The 27,997-nt window shown below is 34.3% G+C and overlaps 1 protein-coding gene across 7 annotated transcripts in view; it reads left to right on the top strand.

Annotated features, from left to right (window-relative positions):
* SOX6 (SRY-box transcription factor 6) overlaps positions 1–27,997 on the top strand; it is a 620,069-nt gene that overhangs the window by 100,062 nt on the left and 492,010 nt on the right. For all 7 annotated transcript variants that reach the window (XM_030330807.1, XM_030330815.1, XM_030330812.1 and 4 more), the window contains exon 2: positions 14,421–14,492. The gene's annotated coding sequence lies outside the window, so the exon portion shown is untranslated. The remainder of the gene's footprint in view (positions 1–14,420; positions 14,493–27,997) is intronic.

Here is a 27,997-nt window from a genome sequence, read left to right as displayed (position 1 = left end):
CCAGTTACCCCTAATTTATAATCTTAACACTCATGGATAACCTTTTGCTGCGTATCTTTTCTTTTTCTAATTATGCATATATATGTATACATTTATATGTAGACTTCAACACTCATAAATTACATTTTGCAGTGTATATATCTTTTGTGTTCATATGCATACATACCCATATAATAATTTATATGTTTTTATATTAATGGAAAAAATATATATGCTTCCTAAGCCTTCACTGTCCACTCCTTCGCCCCAGTAACAATAGGCTGCAGATATCTTCCTTGTTGATAAATATGGATATATACCACAATTAAATGATTGCATTTATATAATGCAATATATATATGCATTATATATAATGCAAATATAATGATTGCATTATACTCTATTTTGTGGTTGTACTCTACTTATTCTAATATTTATGAACCTTTTGTTGTTTCCAGCTACTTGCTAGCATAAACAATATTTCAGTGAACATTTTTGTACATATGTCCTTGTGCAATAATTTACTTAGGATAAAATAGAAATAGAGTTTTTTAATCAAAAGACATGTACATTAAAAATTTGGATGTATTAAAATGGGCAGTTTTTACTTTTTTCTTACACTTTTTCATATTGTTCAAGTTTTTTTCTAAAAGTGATACAGGGAATGCAGAATTGTCCAATTGCCCTCTAAATATTTTGTGGTATGTTACATTCTCATCCATGAATAGGAGTGCCCAATTCCTCATGCTCATAAACATTAAATATTAACAATATTTTAAATTTTTGCTAAAAATGTTATCTTTTATTGAGGTATGTTTTGTTGTATTATGTAGCATTTTAGAAATGTATTGTGATATTGAGTACATTTTTTAGCTTATTTGCTTTTTCCATTTTCTCATTTGTAAATATTCCAGTTATTTTTATGGCCTATTTTTCTATTTTTTCTTATTGATTTTTGAGTTTTAAGACTCCCTTTTGTTATACCATACCAAAAATATACTTTTTTCAGTTTGTGGTTTGTGTTTTAACTTTGTTGGTGTCTTCTTTTTAATATAGAAGTTAAAAAATTTTAATGTAGTCAATTTATTAATCTTTTCCCCATTTTATTTATTTTTGTTTTTTATTAAAAAAAAATTTTTTTAACGTTTACTTATTATTGAGAGACAGAGCGTGAACAGGGGAAGGGCAGAGAGAGAGGGAGACACAGAATCGGAAGCAGGCTCCAGGCTCTGAGCTGTCAGCACAGAGCCTGACCCTGTGTCAGAGCTCAAATTCACAAACCGCAAGATCATGACCTGAGCCGAAGTCGGACGCTTAACCGACAGAGGCGCCCAGGCGCCCCAATCTCCCCGTTTTAATGTGATGCTTAGGTATTTCTTATCTAAAAGAGTATAATCTTTATATTATGCAAGTCATTTAGATTTTTTAAAAGATTATTTATGTTTTTAGATTTTACATTTAAATATTCATATGGAATTTATATTAGTATAAAGTGGTAGGGATTTAATGCAGTTTTTTCCCTAAATGTCTACCTCTCTTCATTGAATAGTTTATTATTTATTGAGTAGTTTATTATTTCTCCACTGACTTGAAGTATCTTATATAATAGAGTCTTCTATAAACTGCCATTTGTTTTTAGATTTTCAGAAAAATTTATCTGCCTATCATTCTGTGCCAGTAATGCATTATTTAATTATTGTACTTGTGTAATATTTACATTAATATTTTTAAACCTAAAATTTATTTAGATTATTTTATTCTTGGAAAGAGATTAAACTTCTATATTTAATTTTTGAAATCACTTCAAATATACATTATTTGATGTATAATATAGCATCCTTGGCCTTAGAATATTTCTTTTAGTTTTATAAGTTTTCATATTGTGTATGTGATATATATGATAAAAATTTTAATTTTTTAAGAAGAAGCATTTTGTCAAGTAAAATTGTTTTTAAAGTAAAAATGCTTTTAAAATTGTTTCTTTGTCAAGTAAAATTGTTCTGGGAAGCTACTCTGAGCTAGAAGATGCAAGGAGGCTTTGAATTACAGGCTGATGTGTGGACTTGGGGTAGGACCTGACCTAGAGAACTCTGGTGGTTGAAACACAGGAGTAGGGTCAGAGTACAGAAATGGTGGGATTTAGAAGCTCTTTTACCATAGGTTTTAAATGGGCTAGGTTCTGAAATGTTAAGGAATGTTATTTAAACGCAGTAAGGACAGGGCACTAGTTTTGAAACCAGAGATTGTGAATTTGAGTGCCAACCCTGCCAATTTACTACCTTTGTGAATATCTAATCCCATTGAGTTTCATTTTCTTTCATTTATAAAATGAGGATAGTAATCCCATCACAAAGTAAATAGGATTTAATGAGAAAATAAATAAATAAATAAATAAATAAATAAATAAATAAATATCAATGGTTGGCCTATAGAATTTTCTTTATAATGTTTGATCTTTTTTTTTTTTTTTTAATTTAGGTCTAGGATTTGAGTATTGGAGAGCTCTGTGAATTTCTCCCATCTCCTCATATTAAAAAAGGCAGTGGTTTTTGTCCCATTGCTAGCATGAGAGCATTAATGTAGGGAAATGAGAATTATGTAGTGTGTAGCAGGGTATTTTCCCTATGGATAGCTACAGAAACACACACACACACACACACACACACACACACACACACACACACAGTTCCATCAGTCTCCTCGTAGATCTCAGAAAAAGAAAGGGAAATTAGGAAAATTCCAGGACAAGAAGATACAGAAATTGGCAATTGATTGGAACTGGGGAAGATGGGGAAGCGCTGGCACTGGAGAAATGTATTTAAGAATCCAGTGATTTAACCCATTTTCATTTTGCAAAGCATCTTTTATCAAATGAGTTAAGTGAGAGAGCAACGTATTGAAACTGATATATTATGAGAGAAGTGAATGCCAAGTATCCCATTCTACAGATGAAGTGACAGGTGATTATGTCCCTCACAGAATGAACACAAGCCCAGTGATTGGAAACTCTGACTTAAAATGAAAGCTCTGTCACTAATTTTTCATATGGTCCTATGTGAGTTATGTGTCTATTTCGTTGTCTGTAAACTTGGATGCATCTCATCCTGGTATCCCTGTTATTTTTCATATAGGAAGTGAGGTAATATCTGATAGATGCCAGGTGGACTGTACAGAGAAATCTTTAAGATGTTATGAAGAATCTTCAGTAAAAGGATAAGGATCTTTCCACATGATTCTCTTCATTTGTTTCTGTGTTTTTGAGAGTGAGCAAAAGACTTATTAAGTCTGAGAAAAGACTAAACTATAGTGTATGATTGAGCTCCCCTTGAGTATGCAGTGTGTAGTTATTGAGTGTGATGATGAGGTAGCATTGCCAAGGACACAGCTCTTACATCACAAATCCTTGAGACATTCTTCTTTAAAATATGGGTGGTTATATTAGCTACAGTTCATTGGTGTAAGTTGTGACTTGGGCATATTTCAAGGAAAAAGCAAAAAGAGAAATACATTTATAGAAGACATTTCCATTTAGCATGTTCATATCTAATCATTACTAAAACTTTGGAGGGTAAATAATGGTATCTCCATTTTCTTATGCATACTATTTATTTATTTATATATATTTTAAGGATTTTTAAAAAGACTTTATTTTTAAGTAATCTCTACATCCAAAGTGGGGCTTGAATTCACAACCCTGATATCAAGAGTCACATGCTATACTTGATTGAGCCAACCAGGCACCTCTCTTATTCATATTCTTTATTTCAGAAAACGAGATTATATAGTTTTATAATCTGTTTTCTTCACCTAACACATTTCACACAAAACTAATTATTTGTCTGCTTTACTAGGCTATGAGCTTCTTGAAGTTACGAACTCTATTCATTTTTGTTTTTTTAGTGCTTAATAGTGCATGGTGCAGAGCAAACATTTAGTAAGTGATGAATAACTGTGATTTATTCTAGGAATCAGGACTCTTAGATAATTGGCCTATAGTCACCAGATCTATTTTTCTCTTCTTTTAGCATCTCTCCCCTTTTCAATTTCTATCACGAACTGAGAAATGCTTATAAAGTGCTATATGCATGCTATGTAGCAAGTTCAGACCATGTTAACTCTGCATTCACATAAGTTGTTCTGGTCTGAATCCAGTTGATAATGCAGCTGTTATTTTTATAATCTTATTCTAAGTACATATTTGCACAACAGGCGGTGTCAACTCATCTAAGTAACTTGGTGTTATTTGCCTGATACTTTAAATGACAGAGCTGCATTATTGAAGTCATTATTTGTGGTTAAGAGGGAGTGGTACTGAGAATGGAAACAAGAAGAGTGTCTTAAGATGAGTGTCAAAATGGACCCTTTTTAGATGTCTTCAAATTTATCTTGATTTAACTACTTAGAACAAGTGCAAAGAACAGTCCTTCCTCCTTTGTCTATCAGTTTACTCTATAGAAAATAGTGGGCTGATTTAAAAAAAATTATGGGCTTAGAAATTAGTACTTTTTGCAAGTTTTTATTAAGTGAATGCTTTTAAAATGTTCTGAGATTTTATTTTGTGAACAGAATGTGGGAGAGAAAACTCAGCAGGGATGGAATCCTTTCCTCTTTCCGGTTACGATAATGCACTGCAAATGTTGAGGCTATTCTAACTATAATATTTATCTTACAATGAATCCAAATTGTCAGTTGCTGGAGATCTGGAATTGTGCTTTATTATTCTGTATCCCTAGAGGTCCCAATTCATGGTATGCATCCTGTGGGCCCTCAGAAATGTTAATTAAATTGCTGGAGAATTGCTTGTGTCATTCTCAGATTAAATAAACAACAACAACATCCTGCAATAATTTAGACTTAATTTTTAATTTAAATTCCTGTGTTTAGTTTTTAATCCTCCATTCATTTAAAAAACACTTTATTTTTTAAAAATAGGAATTCCAAAATCATTGAGAATCTTTTCTGTAAGATAAAATATTTTATGGAGTTACAAGATTTTGATTTATGCACAAAAGTTTTTGTGAGCTTACCCACATTTACACAGTTGCCCTTTAACCCAAAAGTTATTGAATTTTAGTGTGCATAGGAATTAACTGGGGGCTATGATCTAAGATAGATTCTTAGGCCATACTCTCAGAATTGCATAATCAACAGGTTTGGGTGGGACCCAACAGTCTTTTTTAAAAATTATTTTCTTTAAGTTCATTTATTCATTTTTGAAGAGAGAGAGAAGTGCACACATGCACATGTGCAGGGGAGGGGCAGAGAGAGCATGAGAATCCCAAGCAGGTTCCACGCTGTTAGCATGGAGCCACACATAGGGCTCAATCCCATGAACCATGAGCTCATGACCTGAGCCAAAACCAAGAGTCAAACACTTAACCGACTGAGCCACGTGGAAGCTCATAAAAATTAATTTTAATAAGCATCCCAGCAGTTCTGATATAGGGAGTTTGAGGATTATGTTTTGATAATCACTTTTTTCTCCAGTCCTACTTACACAAGACTTTCTCTGATTTTGTTATGAAATTGATACCATGTATGTCTGAAATCAGAAAGGCTGCAAGAAAAAAAGGTGTATTAAAAAACACAATGATAGGAGTTATTTCCAAGAAGTATATTTTACAAAGAATAGCATGGATGTGAAAGAAGACATGAAAGAGAACAAGTTTATGGAGTGAAAAGTTACAAAACATATTCCAAATTTTTTTGGCCCATAGCTCATTTTTTCTTTGATTCTGGTCAAGTGACCTTGCTGCCTTATGTTGTGTTTATGAATTTTTTTATAGTCAAGACCTCAAAATATAAGAGTTTTTGGGATTAAGTTACACAATGATTTTGCAAATAGGTTTTGGAAGTTGTGGTCTATATTTTGGTCTTGGTTCATAGCAATAAGCAATAAGCCTTTGTAAAGTGTAAGACGTGCTGTCTTCTTCTAAATAATCTCATTCATTTTTCATGTAGACACAGTTTTTATACTGACTTTCTTGTTCACAGATAGATCATCTTGAGTTGTTATTTCAGGAGAGCACTAAAATTTTGTCAGTTGTGAAAATGTGTCAATCTTATGATTGACTATTCTGGTGCACATGTTGGTAGAGGTGAACTGGTGGGCCTAAGAAATGCAACATTAATTTTTTCTCTTCTGATCCAGAAATACCTTAATTTCTCTTCTTCTGACCCAGAAATACCTTAACCTGACCATCTACAATGTGTTAAAGTAGGCTTAGGAAATGTTACATTAAAGTGTAAGTACGTACTTCCCAGTGGATGTGGATAAAATATAAAATTGTAAAATCTTAGAGTGGTAGGGACTTTGAGAGGAAACTGGCATAGTAGTTCTTAAGCACCATCTACCTCTAGACTGGCTTTGTTTTGGGAAGAAGAAAGAGCAACTGACTCGCAATCAGTATTTACCATATTACACTCAACTGCGCTATATACCTCTTTGTTGGCTTGAAAATATTAAACTAGATAGTCCTTAGCTTCAAAATGGAGTATCAGAATGATAAGCTGTTATCAAAATGTGGTCCACGGACACTTGGGAATCCCTGAGACCCTTTGAGAGGTCTGAAAAGTCTAAATTATTTTCATCATACTACCAAGGTGCTATTTGCCTGTTCACTATGTTGACGTTTACACTGAGGATGGAAAGCAATTTGGGGCAAAATTGCTGGTGCCTTAGCACAATCAAGGCACTGGCACCAAATTACATTACTAGTCATTGAATTTTTTTTTTTTAATCATCACTACTCACACATGAAAAATCTGGTTTTGCTTAAGAATGTTGTAGGTGAAGCAGGAAAAATGATAGATTTTATTAATTCTTGACCCTTGAGCATATTTTCTAATATTTTGTGATGAAATGGGAAGTATACGTTTCTTGAGGAAAATCATGTGTGTGATTGAGTTGCAAGCTGAACTAACTACTTTTTTTCATAGAACCTCATTTTTACTTGAAAGAATAACCAAAAGACACACAGTGGTTGTTTAGACGTCTGCTTGGCAGACATAGTCTCAAAAATGAGCAAAGTGAATCAGCCAGCCATTTTAAGAAAAGCAACTGACACTGCTGTCAATAATAAAATTTGAACTTTCAAGAAAAAATTAATAGTTGGAAAACTTGTATCCACCATCATGAACTTGATGGGGAGTCATCCCCAATACTTAGAAACTTTTCTGATAAGATTGGTGGTGATATTAACAAATGTGATTTTTTTTTTATTATTTTTTTTTTAAAATTTTTTTTTCAACGTTTATTTATTTTTGGGACAGAGAGAGACAGAGCATGAACAGGGGAGGGGCAGAGAGAGAGGGAGACACAGAATCGGAAACAGGCTCCAGGCTCTGAGCCATCAGCCCAGAGCCCGACGCGGGGCTCGAACTCACAGACTGCGAGATCGTGACCTGGCTGAAGTCGGACGCTTAACCGACTGCGCCACCCAGGCGCCCCAACAAATGTGATTTTTAAAAAACTGAATAATGAAATATGTCAATGTTTTGAAAATCTACACAACTCAGTGTACTGATATTTTCCCAAATGAACCAATGCATAATGCTACAAAATCATGCAAAGGTAAAAGATGCATTTAAAGATCAGTGGGTTTTAAAAGTAAGAGAATACAAAAAAGTTCATTGATATTCAGGCTTCAAATTTCATATTGCAATTAACCTTTGAGAAACTATTACTTGTCAAATTTTGATATCAAAGAAGAATAGCTCCAGTTGTCTGGAAAGGCTATTGAAACACTCTGCCTCTTTCCAACTTAATAGCTGTGTGAAGTTGGATATTTTCGCATGCTTCTACCAAATCAACATCTCACAATAGATTGAATGCAGTGGCACCTATGAGAATCTAGCTGTCTTTTATTAAAGAGATTTGCAAAAATGCAAAACAATGCCTGTCTTCTAATTTTTTTTATTGTGGCAAATATATTTTAAAACTTATGCTTTTGTGTTACTATGCAATAGGCTCATCATTGAATGATTATTATTTATTTTAAATGAATAATCTTTTTTCTCAACTTTAGTTTCTAATTAATATTGATAAAAGTAACCATAGCCCTTTGGGATTTTCAATAATTTTTAGAAATGTAAAGGAGTCCTGGGGCGCCTGGGTGGCTCGGTTGAGCAACCGTCTTCGGCTCAGGTCAGGATCTTGCAGTTCGTGGGTTTGAGCCCCGCATCGGGCTTCGTGCTGACAGCTCGGAGCCTGGAGCCTGTTTTGGATTCTGTGTCTTCCTTTCTCTGTCCCTTCCCCGCTCATGCTCTGTCTCTCTTGCCTCTCAAAAATGAATAAATGTTAAAAAAAAAAAGAAAAAAAAAAAGAAATGTAAAGGAGTCCTGAGACCAAAGTGTTTGAGAACCATTGGACTAGATGGTCTCTAAAGTTTATTTCAACTAATAATATTTAGAACATGCAACCATTCTGAGGCGCCTGGGTGGCTCAGTTGGTTAAGCATCCGACTTCAGCTCGGGTCATGATCTCACAGTCTGTGAATTAGAGCCCTGCCTCGGTCGCTGTGCTGACAGCTCAGAGCCTGGAGCCTGCTTCAGATTCTGTGTCTCCCTCTCTCTCTGCCCCTCCCCTGCTCATGCTCTGTCTCTTTCTCAAAAATAAATAAAAACATTAAAAAAAAAAAAACATGCAACCATTCTAATGTAGCATTACTCCTGTAAGAGATCTTAGACATTTTTCTCTGGATGCTTCTCAATGTTCCTTCTGAGTAGCCCTCAGTACTGAAATCATATTGAAGATGTAGGTTGAGCAGCATAGAGTACATGAATAGGCTATTAGAAGTAGGCTTTAATAATAACTATCTTTGGAGATTTTTAAAAATGTTTATTTATTTATTTTGAAAGAGAGAGGGAGCCCAGTGATTAATTTTATGACTATTATTCTAAATTCTTGTTCTGTTATATTGCTTAAATTGTTTTTGATCAATTCATTAGCTATCGCTACTTCCTGGAGTTTCTTTTGAGGAGAATTCTGTTATGCTAAGTGAAATAAGTCATACAGAGAAAGACAGATACCATATGTTTTCACTCTTATGTGGATCCTGAGAAACTTAACAGAAGGTCATGGGGGAGGGGAAGGAAAAAAAAAGTTAGAGAGGGAGGGAGCCAAACCATAAGAGACTCTTAAAAACTGAGAACAATCTGAGGGTTGATGGTGATGGGAGGGAGGGTAGGGTAGGTGATGGGTATTGAGGAGGGCACCTGTTGGGATGAGCACTGGGTGTTGTATGGAAACCATATTGACAATAAATTTCATTTAAAAAAAAAAAGAAAAAAAAAGAGAGAGGGAAAGTGCAAGTGGGTGGAGGGGCAAAGAGGGAGGAGAGAAAAAATCCCAAGCAGGCCCTGCACTGTCAGCACAGAGCGCCACTCAGGGCTTGATCCCATGAACCACAAGATCATGTCCTGAGCTGAGATCAAGAGCCAGACACTTAACACACTGAGCCATCCAGCAGCTTCACCTTTGGAGATCTTTAAGGGAAAATTCCTATTTCTTTGAGGAAGTAGGTTCTTGTTTCAGGAAAGCAGAGTGTTGAACTAGGTAGCATCTGAAATTGTCTTTCTTACATTTCAGAAACACTCTTACTTTTGCCTTAGAAGATGGAAATGTCAGTAACTAAACCCTCATTTTCCATTCACTATTGCGATGTTCTTGTTAGCATGTGTGCTAAAAAAAGTTGGGCATTAGCAAAAAAAAAAAATTGGACATTAACTTGGTATCATTTCCTTTGAAAAATGAATTTCACATTTCACTTTTATAGTTAATTCAAATTATACATAATTTAGTATAATTATTAAGAAGGAAAGCTAAGAATTATGGAGTTCAAGACACACTGTTTTTGCCTACTGATGCCATCTATAAAGAACAGAAGTGATGACAATAGTAAATAAGGTTTTATTTTTTAAAAATTGATGCAGGTTGGGGAAAGTTTCAGTTGTAATGCAAAATGAAATCTCTACAAAAATGTATTTGATTGAATTTGCATACAGGATATTTTTTAATGCCTCCCTAATTCTTATTTTGATGTATAAAAGACAAGACACTGATATCTTTTCAAGTCAGTTGAAAAAATAAATGCTTTAAAGGGAGTTGTTTTAACTCAGAAGTCAATGATTCAATAAATTAAACAAATTTTAATCCTTGACCTGAGTTTGAAACATGTGATACTATAATTTAATGTAAAGGTGAACAAAATTTTGTTACAAGTGTTTTTGGAAGCACTTCAGTACTTAAAAAATACCTTAGAATCATTGACTCTCAGGGTCAGAAGGTCATTTAATCCAACCACTCATTTGATACTTGAACCTTCTTGCTAAATCAAATAATAATAATAATAATAATAATAATAATAATAATAATAGATGGGGATAAAAAAAGAAATAGGTGTGGCTTAGAGACAGCTTTAAGCAAGATTTAAAAAATCTAGTTTGAAAGCTTTTAAACTTTTAAAGTATAATTATACAGGGAGGTGGCAGTGTTTTTATTTGCTGTTTACTTTTGATCTCTTACCTATTTTTGGTAGAGTGGGACATGCTTTTGTGAAAATGTTAATGGTTTCTTCACTTGATGTCAAGAAAATTGTTTGAAGTTGCCTTGTAATTCAGTGGTTTTTCTTTTTGTAACCTAATTAGTATTTGGCTTCGGTTGCCAAATTAAAAGCAAGTTAGTCTGGATTTGGGTGACTGCTTTTGAATGGATAAGTAATATACTGAATTTTAGAAATAGCTTTATTGTTTGGGGACAAATTAGACATGTTAAGCATTAAAAAAATCTAAATAACTCCAGCTTACACGGAAGTTAAAATAAGCTTATACACTCAATGCTAATATTTTTGTTAAATTGTGCTTTACTTTCTGACACTTGTGTGCATACGTGTGTGTGCGTGTACCCATATTTACTTTTCTATAAATTGATTGGTTATTATATGTGTATTTTTAAATTCAACAATACATTTTGCCATCATTTTTATGTCAATAAATATACATTTATGTCATAATTTTTAATGAGTATAGTGTTATACGTACATATCATAATTTGCTTATCCAGTTAGTGGGTTATTTCCAATTTGGGGTTGTTATAAAAATTCTGTAATGAACATAAATATTACATATATATTTCTTTTAACATTTTTGTGATTAATTCTTTAGGATAATTTTTAGAAGTAGTGTTGCAAATTCAAAGGATATCAACATTAAAAAATTTAACACTTACTCTCAAATTGCTATTCAGAAAAGTTGTATCCAGTTTATAATCTAATCAATGGTATATGAAAGTATTTTTTTCCCCACACAGTCACCAATACTAGTTTTTGACCAGTGTATAAATTATTTTGCCAATATTTTAGGTGAAAACATTTTATTTATATTTCTTTGATTATTAGGCAGATTATAGATATTTTTGTGTTATTGAACATTTGTATTTCTTCATTTATACACTTACTTTTTATATTCTTTTGTTTTTTATATTGAAGTGCTTGTAACAATTCACTTTTTATTTAATAAATTAAGGATGTCCAAAAGATTTGACAACCAGAGAATATGAACAATGTCACCATCATGGCCAGATATAATAGTCTGTGGCCCAGGTTGGATTATTGATTCTTCGAAGGATCCTTGAGGGGAAAGGCCATCACCTTTAAAAAAAAAAGTTATTGGGGCGCCTGGGTGGCTCAGTCAGTTGATCATCTGACTGTTGGTTTTGGCTCAGGTTGTGATCCCAGGGTCATGGGATGGAGCCCTGCATTGTACTCCATGCAGGGCATGGGGCCTTCTTAAGATTCTGTCTCTCGTTCTGCTCCCCTCTCCCACTCACTCTCTTTCCAAATATAATAAAAAAATGCTGTATTTATTAATTGAGCTATAATTTACATATAACATATTAGTTTTAGGTTTACAACATAATGATTTTACTTATTTTAAAAAATTTTTGTGTTCATACTGTCTGGTACAATCTCTCACCCATGGTCATTATTTGCTGAGTGAATGAATGAACAGACGGAGGAATGGGACAATCCATGGTGACTGGTGTTCCGAGGATTTATTTTCCTAAACAGATTGTGATTTTCCAGAAAAGATGGTGATTTGCTCTGACATTTCCTTCTCTAACTTTTTAGTTTTATGCTGCCCTCAAGACCAAAGTAGCCACTTTTATTTTGGAAATGACCTAAACTTTTCTAGTTCTTAAAGAAGTAGCTTACTTTAAATTGTTTTTTGTGAGTTAATTCTTAACTCTTTGCCCTTCATAAAATGTTACCTGTTTATTCCTAAATTGTTTGCAGTAAGAAGTATGCATTTAAGTCCTCTTTTTTATAACAATTAACTATGTGACTTTAGAAGCTCATGCTTTTTAAATTGTTTGCTCCCAAAATCCACCAATAGTGTAAATCAGTTGATAATGTGAGTCAGAGTTGCTTTTAACATATGTAGTAAGATTGCATTGATATGACAATTGAGATTTATTGACTTCACATTGATGTATATTAGAATATTATTTGCCCTAAATGTCTGGAATCTGATTTGTTCCAATTTTAAATATTTCCAGAGTTAGAGATCTTAACTCCCAAAGAGTCCAATGATTGAGAAAATGAGATACTTGTTAGCTGCAATATTTTTTTGGATGCATTTTATTTTATCCCCCATTATTTAAATGCAAATGAAAGAGATGGGTTATATTGTGTATCTTGTGTAATTCTAACTCATACTTTTAAAGGAATGGTTGCCAGAAAGACAAGGTGTGATTATTTTTATAATATACAAGTATTGGATTCTTCCAGATTTTATGCTTTTGGGTATACAGCATTTTGCTATAGATTTATTTTGTGGATAACTTCAAATTATAATTTACGACTCAGGGCAGGATAAAATGTAAGAATAGCTTATATCAGAACAAGTATTCTTTGCTGGCTTTGAATTGTACACAGAATGTGTCCACATGGTGTTATATAGTGTACCAGATAAAATTGCTCTCCTGGATCTGAAAACATTAGAAAGCTGTGAGGAAGAAATGGGTGTTACACCAAAAGTAAATTCAGAGCTACCTTCCCTGGCCAGACTCTCCTGTACTTCTTACACCCATGGAAGTAGGCATCATAGAATTGTTGGAAACCTGTGAAACTGGAGTGAAGAAGGCCTGAGGAACCATTCTTTACACAGAGAAGGAGGTCTAGAGAAGAAACCTAATAGTGTATTAGCCATCAATACTTAAACCTGTCCAAATGCCCAGGACTTTTATTATTTATCAATCCTGACTGGAAAATAGAATAATTTATCTGGGTCACTTAGGCAAAAACATATTATAGGAGCTGGAGTCAGGGCTGAGTTAGATATTTATTTCATATCTCATATTCAGATGCCTAATTCATTTTAACCATTTGTGCTATAAATATAACGTTGAAAGTCATGTTTCCTACAAAAGATGTTGATCGAGATTCATTTTTTTTTTCCAGAATGAATCTATTTAAATCTAGTTAGCTAACTAACTGGTTAGTTAACTAACCTATATGTTTACTAGCTATGTTTAAACAGTGTGTATTGAATCAAACCAATCTCTAAGTCTAGGAAAGTTTCTGACCTAAATTAGGAACTCAAGTTCCATTATTATTTTAAGTTGAACACTACTCATAGCCATCCTCGCATTTTGGAAAGAATATGGCCCTTGCAACAAAGTTTCTTTGTTTTCATGGAACTAAAAATGTGCTGTATTTAGACCAAACAATAAAAATAAACTACCAAACTACCTTCTAATGCATGGGGGTTCTGGAGAGAGGAAACCATAGATATTTAGAGGCATAAAGTGACTCATTGTGCTAGTTAAAACTTTTTACAAGGCTAGCTCTGTGTGTTTGAGTTGCATCTGTTACTTCTTCAGCCAGAACTAAAGTGTGTGCAAGCAAAAGAATTTTGGATTGAATTTTGCCATATGCAGAATGCATTGCATATAGCCTAAATGTCTAAATGGGTTCCATACCTTAGGCAGAACAAGAAATGCATCTCTTCATTTTTATTCTACCTATAAGATATTCCTATTGGACACATCCAAGATATTTTCTGTGAAGTGCATTAATTTTAACTTGTAGACATAAATTAAACATGTTTTTCAAATGTAACTACTTATAAGCTTCTATTCCCTTAAAAATTGTTTTTCTCCCTTTTGTTTTTATTTACTGATACTTTAAACACCTACTTTACTACTGCCTTTTTTTTTTTAAAGCCGTAATGGATAGAGATGTTGTATTCCTAGAGATAGAACAAGGAAATAATTATTTATTTTGATATTATCATCTTGAAAAAGTTGTTAGAATAGATGGGGACAACTGCCTGAGTTAAAAATAGTATAAATTTTAGACAGAATGTATATACTCCTTTAATAAAACATTTAATGCAGTTTACTTATATTATTAAATTTCATTTTCTGTCTAAACTTTCAGGTCACTTTCATGAATTCAAAGGCAATTTACCAGTGATTTCTGGGTGCTGGGGCTGATTTTTTGTCCGTATTTGTAAGTATTGGTTTATTTATTACTTTTCTCACTGTATAATGAAAAAGTTAACAGTTTGTAAACAAGATCTTAATTTCTTTTGTGTGTGAATTTTTATTATTTTCTCTGTTACTTTAAGTGTTATTAATTTTTTGTAAAAGTTTTCTTAAGAGGACTCTGGAAAAAATACCAGCTGGTGAAAAAAGCCTCAGTTTGTGATTTCCAGTAAAATAACACAATGGTTGGGCCCGTTATAGTAAGCTGAAAGAATAAATATCTTACTTTTTGAAGATGGGGCTCAATTATAGGAATGAATTACCTTAAAGGAGCTAGTCTATATACATATGAATAATTTACCCTGATAACTTCCCTCAGTCTTCTGGTTGTATGGACTTGAAAAGTATTATGAGCCTATGCACATGGAAAAGATGTGAGATGATACAGAATTCAAAGAGCTGTCAGTACATGAGGAGATTATGTACTAAGGAACCAAAGGCTTATTTAGTAAATGTATAATGTGTATCCAAAATGGGGGCGTTTCCTGCCTTCTTCACCATCCCTAAAACACGAGTAAATTTTAAGTGGTATTTGGGAATACAAAGATATCTTTTTCTCAGGAAAGAAGATAAATTTCAAGAAAAAAAATGGAATGAACTTGAATGAATCAATTAAAGTACTTTAAATTTATATATATTTATTAGTATAGAAGTAGTTTAGAGTATGAGGCAGGTATTAAAAAAAGTCTGTGTGCATATAAGACCGTACTTAAGTAACTTGAGTTTAAAATATATTTATATGTGTTTATTGTTGGTAAGGAGCTCTTATACATTTGATAACAATAAAGACATAGGAAACTTGTTCTCTTTTAGTGTACTCCTACAAAGGGGTTTTAAAGAATATGCTTCTAGGAAAAGTATTTAAAAAAAAATAAATTATAAATTGGAGTTTAAGTAATTCAGTATTTAAGCAGAGCATAGGGAAAATTTATTTAAAACCAACTTTATCTTTCTTTTAGTAGTAGCACTGATTGGGACAAGCATTATGAATCAGCTTTAAAAAATAGATGTGAATGTTGAATATAGTTTAATACATTTTTATATATTTTTAATGCTTTCTGAATGAATAGATTATTTTTGTGGAACTATCAATTCACATTTTATTATTTGAAGACAATTCTTATGTAAAACACAAAATATTAAACGGCATGGCTCATTTGGATTAAATATAAGCTTTTAATTTGTGCAAGGTATCATAGTGAGGATTAGGAGGCGAAAAAGATGGAGAAAGAAATGTAAAGTACCTTTGAAGTGCTCTCATGAAAAAGGATAATTCTGAGGAGTTGAGTTTATCCTATTAGAAATCTGAGTGAAAGGAAACAATTTTGAGTTGTTCAAATCTTATCTTAGTTGCTTTGTCCTTTCTTTTAACTCCTTTCTCTCTTCTTTTGTATCATTCAGTCATTTTCTTTTTTTTAAATGTTTATTAGTTTTTGAGAGAGAGAGAGAGAGAGAGAGAGAGAGAGAGAGAGAGAGAGAATAGGGGAGGGACAGAGAGAGAGGGGGACAGAGGATCCGAAGCTGGCTTTGCATTAAGTGTAGTGAACCTGATATGGGGCTTGAACTCATGAACCTTGAGATCCTGACCTGAGCTGAAGTCCAGTGGTCAACCAGCTGAACCACCCATGTTCCCCTAAATCATTTCTTTCAGTAAGTTTTTAGGATGACTACATTTTTAAAATGACAAATAGGAGATAAATACTGGCATTTCAACCAAGATGGCATTCATTAAAATATTAAAATTAAAATATTTACATTTCTCATTACCCAAAGTCTCTCTTTTCTTATTTCTTTACTCCTCTTCTGTGTCCCCCCTCCACCAGATGTACTTAGGCTAGCTTTGAATGGAGGTGATCCAATTAGCTGAGATTTTTCTAGTGATCTAACAAAGAGAGAGACTAAAAATAGAAGGGATACTGTGGCTGTAGTTTTCATATGGTTATTTCTGGAGTTCAACTTAAAAAAAATCTTTTAGCCAGTTTTTATCTGATCTCTTAGGCAGAAGCCATGCTAATCATACAGGCCCAAAGTAATTGTTTTTCAACCCTGAGAACTTCCATATGTTAGTTTAGGGCATGGACTTTGTTGTTCCTTTGTTCAATGGTTTTAAGCTTTGTTAAGGCCATCTCCTAAACTGGAACTTTCTTATTAAAGGAATGTAGCAGGATACTGCTGAGATAAGTCAGATAAAATTAACATGGCATCCAGAATGCTTAAGTTCCCATTCCTTTCAATTACTGCAGAAATTGTCCACCACTTACACTGAATGATGAGGCAGCTAAAACAATAGAAATATTTATCTAGTTTGGTTTAAGAACACGCAAATGGGATATGTGACAATGGCTTCTTTTAGGAACTTTAATTTCCATACTGGAACTGCTTATTTGCTACATGATCTAAGGAAGAAAGTTATACCCATGGCCATGGGAAGGTTTCTTAGTAAGGCATGTAGAAGCCAGTCTGTGAGATAAGGAAGGTGGGATATTGTTTTGCACATCCATAATGAATGGGCCACACCAAGGGTGTGTGAGAACCACTGGAATCTTACCTACTCACATCAACCACCTACATCAGAAGAGGAAAACACTGTGAAGGAAAATGGTTATCTTCTCAGAAGCTGAAAGCCTCTTACACTATTTTTTTCCTCTTTAAAAAATAAAACTACCCTTGTCTTTTTCAAACGTAGGCATTGTATAAGAACACTTTGTTTTGCATGTGCATATCTCACATTTAATTCTTTATCTCTAATTTAAAAATAATTGTGTAATTCTGACCATTCAGTTTTACCAGGACAATAAATGATTGGTTTAAAACAACAACAACAACAGAGATAGGCCATTAAATACCCTGCTTTTTCAGGTTACTCAGGCCTTCTAAGTTATTTGATAGTGAATTTACATTTATAAAATTCTGTCTTTGTTCATGGTCTCGAATAGCAAACTTTTCCCTGAAAAGATACAAAAGTATTTTATTGTCTGGCATAAGAAGTGATTATTGCTTAGCCCTATGCTTGAAGCAATAATAATAACAATATCTTATTTTGGTATAACACTTGCTTTTACAGACATTAAAGTGGCCGAGTTTTGTAAAAACTGTTAGGTAAGTAGGAATTATCCTTATTTTTGCAGAGTAGCAGGACTCAAGTATAGGGCCTCATGGTGTAATTAATTCAGTGCCCTTTCCACAAAACCAAACTGTCCTGTCACAGAGAGAATTTTAGTTCTCTTTCTTTTGTTGTTTTTGATCACTATCTCAATCTCCATTTGGTGGTCATACAAATATTTTCAAAAAGTTGAGGGACAGTAAGTCAGGGAGGAGATTGTAGAACACTTTTTACCAATTCATTTCCTCATGTCCCTGGATCATTTTCTCCTCCTTGACATTTTCCTATCCCCCTATTTCAAAACTGCCACATACCGTGCTTTAGCTGAAAGTTTTGGAATTGTGTTGATTTTCAGGAAACAAACAAAAAATCATGAATTCATGTCTTTGTGGTATTTTAAAATGGAAAGAAATCTGTTTCAAACTGAGCATAGCCCAGACCAAAGCTCCCTCAAGTGAGAATGCCTGTGATTTTCAGGACAAGCAGGTCTAAGTGCATTATCTTTAAGAAATATTATTCCAGGCTAATCTTGACATAAAGCAGGTAAATAAAAAAGATGAGCTGTGAAAATCCACAAATAGGGCTTGAATGCCATTTTCCATGACAACGGGAGCTGCCCCCTGAACGCATTAATGCTGGGAACGTAAGGAATTTACAATTGTGCCTTCTCAGTTTTACAGTTGTGTGCTCATGTTAATTAGAGATATACTGACATTTGAAGTATCTACATTAATACACACAGCTACTGTACATTTGTGAACTGTGGCCAGAAATCTACTTTAATTGAAAGCAGTTTGCTAATCTGAATGTGTATATCCATTACATTTTAAGCTTTTAAGTTTTATATACTAGTGCCCTTCGATACTTTTTCTTTCTGCTCTCTTCACTTTCTGTTTCTAATTTATTTTTACCTGAAAGGACAGCCTGGCCTATTTTAATCTCCTAGTGGTGTTTTGGAGCAATATTGATGGAATTTTGAGAAAAAGTGTTTTTAATAGTGTCCTTTATTTGTTGTAGTTTGAATATCTTTTCCCTCTCTGACTTTCTAAATTGTGGGTTTTTCTTGCAAACCTTTAAAATGGCCTGCCACCTAAATAAGGTAGGATTTAGGTTTATGGAATTTGCTTCACTGGCTATATTTAAGCACTAAAAAGCTACTCTTCACAGTCACGCTCTGGTTTTAGCCAGAAAAGCCCAGTATTAGAGACCTTGGTGGGATGAACAGTGAAGACGCATTCTATTTTTTTCTAATATAGCTGGGTTTCATCTTTCCCTCTTGATGTCAAGCCATGTATCTTAATTTTTGGTTTGCAAATATGTTCACAATAGCTTGATGACTTGAGGTCATTGTTAGCCCTAGAGTTTTTGCTTTGTCTCTGTCACACAAAGAAAAGACCTTACATCTATTTTTTGCAAGCTTGTATTTCTTAAGAAATAAGAAATATTTGCCTGTCAGGATTTTTAACCTAATTGTTTTGTACTTGTTATTTAATGAAACTCCCACACTTACTTTTTGGACCAATCCCTGAATATTACACAAGACCAGTTAGAAAGAAGCTTCCTTTTAGCAGAACCAGAACAAGCCGCTCTAAAAAGTTTGTAATACTCTGGACTTGTTTCATTAAACCATTTTACTGGCACCATTAAACTGCTGAGACCTGGGCCCATTAAAACTTACTCAGTATTATTGTTAGGATGATGGCCTATTTTACCCTTTATTACTTTTTTTCCACTGTGCTAAGTTCCTCTGTTCTTTATTCTTTCATGTTGCTTACTACATATTGTGCCATCACAGCACATTTGGTAATTCCAAGTTAATTGCTCAATTATCAGTGATAGTCATGAAGCACTTGAAACATGCACAGTGGAAGATTTAAAAAATTTCAAAATAAGTTGGTGTGTCATAATCTCAAATGTGAAACATGCCAATATCTGCAGGCATAAAAATACACTGCATGAGCTAGGCATTTCAGGGAAGGCAAAAATCTACTCTTAAAATCAGTGCTCTTGTCTGGCAGTGAAGTGTTTCATCTTTGCTAATTTCAAACAACATATCTAAATTTGATCTTGGTTTACTTTTCAACTCTAAAAATTTGGTCATGGTTATAAAAGAAAAGGGAAGTAAAACTGTATTGATTCAGTTTAAATGTTTTACCGGAACCTTACAATCATGATATTCACTGTTAAGTGGAATTTGATGCGAGGTAGATCCATGTTGGATATCAATCAAAGAAGCTGACTTACTAAGGATGTAGAGTGATCTCCCTATAATGTTTCTTCATTCATAAAGCAGTCCTCTAATCAGAGGACAGCATTATTACAGTGAAGGTAGTATGTTGATGCTGAATTTAGACTGAAACAACAACAACAACAACAACAACAACAACAACAACAACAACGGAACAATGACACTTTGGGGACTTATTTAGAATATCATGCAGTAATATTCTCAGATGACTTCAAGATAACTACACATTATGGCAAAATAATTATTGTAACTCTTTTGGCAACTAGGCAACTATCATTAAATTTTGCATTAGTATTCAGTTTAGGGTTTTCTCTAAACTAATATAGCACCAACAGCTCTTTTTTAGATGCTATTATGGTTCTTTCACATTTTTATAGTACTGTAGTAAAGCTGAATTTACTGGCTACATTTGAAGGTGGAGTAGAGCAGCACAAGAGTCAACATTAAAGTGATTCAGTGCCCGTTGGAGAAAAATTCTTCTTAACTTGAGATTGGAAACAATGTGGGTCTTGAGGGCAGTTTGCTAAGAGCAGCTAATAAATTTGAATATTTCCCTAAGAAGCTGTTCCCTGAACTTGCTATTAACCAAGAAGATAGGTTTAATCATCTTTCAGCATTCTTACATAACTTTCATTAATATTTAAAGGAATTAAATGTATGTAGAGAAGGGGAAATAAAGCCGTAACCTGAACTGAGTGGTGGTCTCAAATATAAGGAGGTGAGGGAGTGTCAATAAATGCAGTAATTATGCACAGCTAACCATTATTTTATCATTAAATGACTTATAATTATAACATATATAATGTAGATCATATATAATATATGTATTATAATGTCTATACTTCATATTAAAACAATTTTTTTTTGAGAGAGAGAGAGAGTGTGAGCATGAATGTGAGGGGAGGGGCAGAGAGAGCAGGAGAAAGAGAATCTTTAGAAAATCTTAAGCAGATTCTATGCCCAGCTTGGAGCCCAATGCGGAGCTCGATCTCACGACTGTGAGATCTTGACCTGAGCCAAAACTGAGTTGAACACTTAACCAACTGAATCTGCCCTATAATGTCTATACTTCAGTTAATAGTAAAGTCATTGATTTACTCAAGCTTTTAGATAGCAACAGTTTAGTAGCTATTTACTTTATAAAGATTGAATAATCAACAAAATCTGTATGTTTTGTTGTATGCTTATCTCTACACCTCACTTGCAGCATGTAGTTTCATCTGAAGTACATATTTCATGTTATTTTGGAGTATGGATACAAATGCTTGTCATTTCACCAAGTTTTTGACCACTGTAAACATCAAAATGTGAGTTAAATGTTCTAGTAAAGAGAAATTTCTCTCTTCCTTCCTTCCTTCCTCTCTATTTCCCTTTCTCCCTCCTTCCCCCACCTCTCTCTTTCTCTCTCTCTCTCCCTGATACATATATATGTGTATCACCTACATATAGCTTACTAGAGTTTTTCAAAGATGCAAGGCAATCATAGTGTAAAAAGATTAATTTCCAAAGCATCATCTTCCATAGGTGACTGGCAAAAGAGACTGATCCTTAATGTTTAATCAGTCAAATAAGTTTGTCCACATGATGTAATGCTTATTATTATTATTTGTTTAGCACTAAGGGCTTGGCACAGTGCTTACAAAAGAAGAAAAGATAGTCTCTAACCTAAGGGCTTAAAACTTGATATGTTACTAGAGAGTTTATGTGGGTGGAGTTTTCTTTGGATACAAACTGTATTGGAGATAGCTCTTTTTCTTTTCAGCTTACACAGTTTCATATAAACTTAAGTGAATGAATTCATTAATAAAATCAGATTTTCTATTTTTGTTTCACCTTTGGGCTCTTTTATACCTTTGGAACACATAAGCACAACAAAAAAAGACATGTTTGATGGCTAATTATGATTTTTCCCTTTTTGACCCAGGCATAATAGATAATTAAGCAATAGCATTAATGAAATCTAATTCTGCACCCCTATAGCTGCCTACATTATTAGGTGGAATTTAAATTCTTTTTTTTTTCTTTAAAGCTATGGCAGGCTGGGAAGAAGCCAGTGGCTTGATTTTAATTATTGCCACCAGTGTTCTGAGTTTCACTGAACAAAGTGCAGAAGAAAAACAGATATTTATATTATATATGGATATTATATACAGATATTATTCCTTCTGTGAATATTATTTTTCTTCCATGACTATATACATATAGCATCACTAACTAGAATGGGTTGTTTTTAAGGTGAGATTGGTCACACATAATTTGATATCTCATATAGCAGTGAGTATACACATAATGAATAGTTGACAGGTTTAAGGGATGGAAACATTCTGGGCTTTCTGGTAGTGGCCATTTGTAGAAGGCACTGTTGATTTTGTGACTAGTTACAGAGGGTTTTTCCCTGGACTTGCAGTCATGGAACAGATAGGAATTGAAAGGTAATGTCTGGGGGAAGACTGAGAAAGTAAGACATGAAAAATATGGGTGTAAACAAGAGAGCTGAGTGTAAGAAAACTTTGAATGCCTGGAACTTTTTGAGAAGATATGATTGAATAAATAGAAGAAATATCTGTCCTTCCAATTTCACTGCAGTAATTGAACAGAGGAGACAAAAGGGAGAGAAGTTAGTGAAACAAGACTATTGAAATAGGAGACTTTTGTAAAATCACAAAATGGATTTGAGGATTGTTATTTAAGATGTGGAAATAATTATTTGGATGACAGTAGTAACTTAAAAAGAGCTCTATAGTTTTTTTCCCCCTAATTTGTTCAATTTTATTGATTTCAATTTAGTGCATTTTAAGAACAACTGTAGGACTTTTAGGAAATGGGTAGCCCCTGGTAGAAAAACTAATGAGAATAATTTTGCTTTATTTGGGGAAAGATTAACATAGATATATATGAAAATACTCATTTAGGTATTGCTCTAATATTTTATATGGGAGATCTTTAGAAATGTCTTGTAACTATCACCAAGAAGCATCCTTGTATCATCTAGAACAAAGAATCTTGTGAATTAGGTTTCAAATATGTTATATTATGTTTTTAGTTTTAGAGGTTGGGAAGTTCTTTGGAATAACATTTCTGTAAAATGACTTTTAGTGTAATGAATCTTCCTTTCCTTTCTCCTTCTGCTTTTCCTCCCTTTTTCCCTCCCTTCCTTCCTATCCTCCTTCTCCCCTTGAGTCATTTCTTTCCTTCATTTAGAGATAGTTTGTTTTCAGTTAGCCTGTATGCTGCTTGCAAAGTTGTAAGATAATAACATGTGTCCATTAAATTGTGGGCAGGCTCACGTTTTTAAGGACTGAAGGGTCCCTATTTGGTTTCTTTTTTTAAAATGTATTTTATTTTATTTTATTGTTTAAAGTTTTTATTTATTTATTTTGACAGAGTGAGAGAGAGCAAGCAGGGAAGGGGCAGAGAGAGAGAGAGAGGGAGAGAGATAATCCTAAGCAGGTTCTGCACTGTCAGCGTGGAGCCCAATGCAGGGCTTGAACCCACAAACCATAAGATCATGACCTGAGTCAAAATCAAGAGTCAGATGCTTAACCAACTGAGCCACCCAGGGGCCCCTATTTTAATTTAATTTAATTTAACTTTATTTTATTTTATCTTTTGGGTGGGAGGGGCAGAGAGAGAGGGAAAGAGAGAATCTTAAGCAGTTTCAACACCCTGCATGGAGCCCCACACGGGCCTGAATCTCACAATGGTGAGATCATGACCTGAGCTGAAATCAAGAGTTGGATGCTTAACTGACTGAACCACACAGGTGCCCTCCTATTGGGTTTCTTATATGAACTAAGGGTACTCTTGCTCTTTTTGTGTAATCAAAGAAACTGAAGAACTGTTGGAATTAGTTTTACTGTTATGAGGTGATGAAGTTAGGATAATGGGAAAGAAGTGGTCATCTTTATTGACCTAACAGTTTGCTAAACCTGAATTAGGATTTGTCAAATTTGAGGGCTTGTTGAATGTTTGCTCTCTATGAACAAGATTAGTCATGGTCAAAAAGGATAATTTTTAAGTTTTCAGAAAGACTTTCTATAGTCTATAGACTGTTTGGCCGTATACTTACAACCTTGAAGGCAGTCCTTAGTTGTGTTTTTCTGGCAAGTCTTCCATACAGAGTGAATTCGTCACAGTTTTTGATGTTGGTTGTTTCTTGAGAATTAGTTTGACCAGGGGTTAAATATCCCATGCAACCAACAGGGTAAAATTTATGAATGATCTTAAGAATACTAAGCAGGAAATGAAACCCAGATAGGCCTAAAAGAAAGTTGTGGATTGGTTAAGGTTATGATTATACAGGAAACTGATAGAACAACAAGCTGTGCAGCAATTTGAAGTGTTTAACAGGGAACAGGCTGCCACTCTCTCATTACACTACCGTCCAGACCAGCACTCTAAACTTCCCAGTGTCTGTCTGTGGCAGGAGAGGAGTGGGAGGGAATCAGGGGTCTATGGCAGAGAGAAGTTAACAAAAAGCAGCTATTGCTTGTGCTGAGCACCCATATGTTTTAGACATTGTGCAATGAACTTTCATGTTGTTATTTTTAATCCTTCCAATAGTCTTAAAAGATAATTCCTCCCTCTTCCAAGTCCCCAGTTTTTTTTTTTCTCTGTCTCTAAATTCTGCTTTCTTTTTTGCTTTAATAGCACTTAAAATGATTGGTAAGTATCATATATTTGTATGTTTATTTAATGTCTATTTTCTTCACTAGACTAAAGGTTTTGTCAGGGCTGAGACCATGATTATTTTTTTTTTTTCAACGTTTATTTATTTTTGGGACAGAGAGAGACAGAGCATGAACGGGGGAGGGGCAGAGAGAGAGGGAGACACAGAATTGGAAACAGGCTCCAGGCTCCGAGCCATCAGCCCAGAGCCTGACGCGGGGCTCGAACTCACGGACCGCGAGATCGTGACCTGGCTGAAGTCGGACGCTTAACCGACTGCGCCACCCAGGAGCCCCAGACCATGATTATTTTGTTCAATCCTGTATACCCAGTTTCTATCACAGTGCTTGACACAGTATTCTCCCAATAGATATTTGTTGAGTGAATGAGCACCTGAACAAAATATAAAGGAAAGAAAGAAGGAAGAAAGGAAGAAAAAGGCAGAGTTGGGATACAAACACAGTCTATTTGACTTCATGACACATGTCTTCTCACTCTAGAACAGCAGCAGGGGTTCACTTTATTTAGAATATTCTTGATTATGCACTTATCTGACAAAATTTTCATGGGTTCAGCTGTTATAGAGTATCTCAAATCTGTTTGCATTGTAGTCTGAGAATTCTTACATCTTATTTTGAGCCTGAATGCCATGAAAAAGCTGAACTGCCTTTTTCTCATACTGTTGGAATATTGCAACCATTTTATTTTAACAGTTCTCTCTAGAAATATAGATTTCATGTTCTAGATTTTTGGGTTTCTGCTCTTCCTACACAAAGAGAGTGCATTTCTCTTTCCTTTTCTGAGATTGTCACTTAATTTAGTTCTTGTGCTGCTAAATTGACTCTCAGTAATAGGCAGAGTGACTGCTGTATGCTGTGCTGAGTTTTTTCCTGGAGAAGAGGTGCGTCACTCTTGTTCAGAGAGGACCTGTGGGAGGGGCTGGGCTTACCCACGGAGCTCTTATCTTGGCTGGTGCCAGGCACTGGGGCTTGGTTTGGTATTGGGCAGTGAGTTCCTTCTGGTTTCCTCATTTTTGCTCCTTGAATTTTTCCTTGTTAGTAATAAATATCAGTGTCAAGAAGTTTTTTGCTTTAATATTGCTTTTTGAATAGTGCTTTTGATGAGTTTCATATCCTTTTATCTCTGGTTCCATCTTTTAAAATAACCTTACTGTGTCTTTCCATTCTATTCCCCAGGAAGGGAGGTAATATAAGTATGTTGAGAGTAAATTCAAGGTTTGTCCAATCCCATAGTACAGAAAAGTGTCATTGTGTCTAGGCTTTCAACAATGACATATGTAGCCTTGAACGCATACATTCTAAAGGTGTGCAGATATGGTTAGATCAAAAGGAAGTATGTATCTCCCAGCTACATTGAATAGGTACATATTTAAATATTGATGTCAGCTTAAATTCTCCTATGTAAACTCCCAGGAGGATACAAGAAACAGATTTCTGTGATATGAAACAATAATCATCTTTACTGGACCAAATTGACAATTTTGGAAGCTCTGGTCATATGGGAATTTATCGTTCGAAGCAGCCTGTCCTACTTGGAAGTTAGTATCTTAGTGACGAATGATCTGACCCATTAGGGTCTTCACCTTGGACGGTGTAATCAGTGGTCAATTTAACTTTCAACTTGCCCTTTGAAAACTATTTAAAGATGTGATTATTTGTTTTCCCAGTTATGGAAAATCCTATTTTTTTTGTAGCAAAAATTTACTTCCCAGGAGAGTGCTTAGTATCTGTTAGAAATTAATTCAACTCAACAAATATATACTGAGTACTGATTTATTCAAAGGAGAACATTAAATGCTGCATTGGAAATAAATACAAGTACACAAAATTCCTGCCATCAAGAACCTTAGAATCTAGACATAATTATTAACCCCCCTTCCTTATTCCTTTTTGTGTGCTAACACAGTGTCTAACTAGTGCCTAACTAGTACATGGCTCAAAGGAGGGATTAATAAATGTTAATTAAGTTACATTGATTATTGCAGAGGAAAGGTGTAATTTCCTATGCAGAATATATTAAGTGACTTAATAAACTAAAAAAAAAATAGCACTCTGGGGGTTCAAAAGAAAGCTATATCCCATGAAGAAGAAAGACTATAGGAAGCAGACTCTTTGATGGTCTTTGAAGTTTGAGTATATTTTGTTAAAGGAATAGGGGATGAAGACAGGAGCATCCTGGTAGTGAGGGGATATCACAAGGATGAGTTTGGGACAGACAAATGGAAACAAGGAAGTATGGGTTAGGGAACAATGAGAAGTCCAGTCTGACTGAGGTACAGGCTATGTATAGACTAGAAAATTTAGTGTGGTCATATCACTGTGACGTGTAAGGCTAGGTTAAGGTGTTTGGTGGATTTTAGGGGGCCATCACAACAAAATAGTCCAGTGGTATGGTGAGAGCTTTGCTTTTGAAAAAGTAGTTCAGCCAGCAGTTTGTAGAGTTGATTAGAGGGAAGAAAGTCTTGAACTAGAGAATAGCTTGTGAGGGCTATTTTAATAGCCTAGGCAGGAGGTAAAAGGTGGTATTTGGGGAACAGAAAGAAGAGACTTTGCCAATATAGGATCAATAGGCCTAGTTAGATTATATGTGGTGGAGAGTATGGGGGAAAGAAAGGAGTCAAAATGACTCTAATTGCTGTCCCCATTCATGAGTAAAAATTAGGAGTATTTTTTTCTTTCCATGGAGAATTGGGAGGAAGAGGCGTTTTTAAAGGAATAAGAATATACTTAAAATTACTTTGAGGTTTAGAGGCATAACATAAACACAAAAATCATTAACACTAGGAGTTAAAATGCACCAGGTAGGGTGTTGTTGATTTCAGAAGGGTAAAGTAAAACTTGGATACTGTGAGTGAGAAAAGTAACAATGCTTGAGATTATGGTATTCTTATCAACTGGCTTTCACATAGGGATCAGTACATGACCTCTGTGAGGAATAAAACAGGTGCATAGAATTTGGTTACTTTTAAAACTTTCTCAGATAAAATGATGACTATGACTCTCTGATTATATTGCCATATTTTGTCCTTCTCTACAGAAGGAATAGTTGCAGCAAATATGCTTAGAATATAGGCCCTCTCTGCTTATCTCTTTCAAGGGAAGAAGAGGTAGTGTAGGAAAGCATATTCATGAGTAAGAAAAGACTTATTGAAATAAAAATTAAGGAAAGAAAAGGCTTTTTCAAGAGAATGGGATAAAGTCAAGTTGATTTCATAAAGGATCCTTGTCATTCTCATTATTTTATCGTTCAGACTAACACTAAAATGCATTCATTCATTTATTCATTCACTTGATAAGAATATGAATTCAGGACTCTTTTGACATCAATGGAGTTTAAAATGGAAAAGGAAGATTTAGTCCACAGGAATTTGTAACCTATTTGTGGAAGGAAATGAAATATACATATATGAAAAAGAAGAGCAAAAAAGTGA

The sequence above is a fragment of the Lynx canadensis genome, chromosome D1 (genome assembly GCF_007474595.2).
Source record: "Lynx canadensis isolate LIC74 chromosome D1, mLynCan4.pri.v2, whole genome shotgun sequence".
NCBI classification, from domain to species: Eukaryota; Metazoa; Chordata; class Mammalia; order Carnivora; family Felidae; genus Lynx; species Lynx canadensis.
This window is presented reverse-complemented; position numbering and strand designations above follow the sequence as displayed.